This window comes from Cucumis sativus, chromosome 5 (assembly GCF_000004075.3).
Source record: "Cucumis sativus cultivar 9930 chromosome 5, Cucumber_9930_V3, whole genome shotgun sequence".
NCBI lineage: Eukaryota > Viridiplantae > Streptophyta > Magnoliopsida > Cucurbitales > Cucurbitaceae > Cucumis > Cucumis sativus.
In genome coordinates, this window is record NC_026659.2 from 9765419 (window position 1) to 9768113 (window position 2695).

The following is a 2695-nucleotide window of genomic DNA, read 5'->3' on the forward strand; positions in this document are numbered from 1 at the left end:
CGAAGAAAAAATTGCATCAAAAGAAGAACGAATCTGATTAGAATTGAAGAAGAATGAACAGAGCAACTAACCAACTATAATGGCGATATTCGAAGAAGAAGAAGAAGAACAAACAGTAAAACTAAAGCGGCTGAAGTCAGATGTGCTTCTAAAGTGGTGCAAAAGAATGGCGATATACAAAAAAGGGGAAGAGACTTGGACTAATCGTGTTTGGCCTAGATGTGATTATGGAGAAATCTGCTAAGAAGGTAAACACATGCTTTCAAATCGTTTTCAAACTAGCTTTAGGGTTTCGAGAAAGTATACTAAGCGGTCAAAGTAATCGGTCAATGAAGAAGAAACAAACCGTACGAGAAGCAAGAACCATACAAAAACAGCTAGAGAGTAATTGGTCCTATTATTTTGGCCTAAAGCGTGTGTTAGAATTATTCCTTCGCAACAAAAACAAAAATGGAAAGTTATTGTGTCCTCCTTCGAGATATAAGCAGAAGAATTAAAAGAAAATAATAAAAACACGTGAGCGGCAGGATTCGAACCTGCGCGGGCAAAGCCCACATGATTTCTAGTCATGCCCGATAACCACTCCGGCACGCCCACACATGTGAAGTTAAGTGCTATTTATTTTGTACAATCAATTATTTTAAAATAAATGCTTTTTCTAGTTTTATAAAAATGATCCCATTAAGTCGACTTTGTTCAAGTCTTGTTTTCAATAATGGTAATCTTAAGTTCTCTCTTTCTATAAAATCAAAGAGGACTGAGGGAAATAATATAATCATTTCATTTATAATATTATTCAATCTTGTGCAGCACTAAAAATGATTAAATAAACCTAAGTTCCTTTAGTCAATTTGGCCATAAAACCCTCTAAACACAACTTTTTTTTCTATAAATAAAATAGAGCTATCAAACTTAAGTTATCACTTCTACTCCTTAAACTTTTAATTTTATATCTAAATTTTCACTTTTTGCCTAACATTTTTTAAGATATATATTGTATATAATCTATTAGACAAATTAATTGTATGTGAGTGCATAAATGTAAATTCAACTTTAAAGACATGTATTTGATGGAGTAATTATAAGAAACAAGGCAAATAAGAGGTACATTTACCTTACAACTTCTAAATTAAGCTAGCAAATTCACAAGGATCGAAAAAAACATTATAGAACCAAATATATATGTATATGTTAGTTGAATGAGCCAATAAGAGAACAAAAAGATGATACAAAAAAAAAAAGGTCTTATGTTTTGAAAAACGGTAAAATTATTGGTAAAAATAAGTGCACATTTTATAAGAAAATGTTATCATGTGTGCACTGCACAAGAAAATTAAAGTTAATATCAAACATTTTCAAACATTTTCAAACATTGAATAGATAACTTGAATACTTTTTACTTTAACATAATGTATTTGGAACTTATTAATTGGTGTGCAATTGCTTTTAGTCTGAGAGTCTTACTTTTTAAAATAATTTTCAACAAATTGTATTCTAATCACTTTTGAGTTCTTGATCATATAAATGACTATTTTTTTTTCATGTAAAATGACTTGTATTACACTGACGGTTGATATTAAAATGTTTTTAATTATCTCGACCTTTGTTGTGTTGGTTTCAACCTCAAATTGGGTAAATTTATAAATTAGAGAATCAAGGATTAGGTCATTGATAGTTTTCTTGGATAAAAATTATTAATTATTTCCCTTTATACTTAGGTTGATTCAATTCTAAATTTATTTTTAACCAAGGAATTTTAGGTAATCTTAAAGGTAAGGGATTTCTACTACCAAACCTTCGAATTAAGATTGAAGCTGTACTGTATGGATTGATTGATTAAAATGCATTAAAAGAATTAAAGTGCATTGTTTTGATTAAAAATGCATTGACAAAATTAGGTGGTGGCCAATTAACTGAAATTGTGAACATTATGTTGTCTTGTTAGTAGACTAAACTAACTCAAGACCAATCAATCTCTGGTCACCAACTTCATCCTAACAAACAGGAGACTTGTAAATGATGTCATGTCAATAGTAGCCTGATAACTCTTATTACATGCGAACTTCATCAAATGCAACTGAGAGTCCCAACTCCCTGAAAACTTCAAAGCACAAGCTCGCAACAGATCCTCCAATGTTTGGTTCAAACGTTGATTTTGACTATAAGTCTGTGGGTGAAAAGTTGTATTGAAATTTAACCTTATGCCCAAGGCGGCCTGGGGTCCTTCCAAAAAATTAGAGGTGAAACAAGCATCTTTGTAAAAAACAACTGATACAGGCACTCCATGCAATCTCACCACTTTGTTCAAGTACAATTGTGCCCACTTTTTTGTTGTATAAGTAGTTATTTTAGGGATAAATGTGCTAACTTAGTGAGCCTATCCACAATGACCCATATCACTATGTGATCCTTTACGGTTTTAGGCAGACCTATAATGAAATCCATCGACACATTTTACCATTTCCATTATGGTACATTTAAAGGTTACAATAAATCTGCTAGCCTCTATCTTGGTGCTTTCACTTACTGACACACCAAACATTTAATAACAAATTCTGCCGCTTCTCTCATCATAATGGGCCACCAGTAAAGCTATTTTAAGTCATAGTACATCTTAATACAACTAGGATGCATAGAAAATGAAAAACTATAAGCTTTAGTCAATAAATCTTTCTTAACTTCATCTCTCCTATCA

At 31.6% G+C, this 2695-nt stretch overlaps 1 non-coding gene across 1 annotated transcript; it reads right to left on the reverse strand.

Annotated features, from left to right (window-relative positions):
• Window positions 1-515: 515 nt before the first annotated feature.
• Window positions 516-597, reverse strand: TRNAS-AGA. Its single transcript has one exon. It is a non-coding gene; the product is annotated as a tRNA-Ser (tRNA).
• Between the last annotated feature and the right edge of the window lie 2098 nt (window positions 598-2695).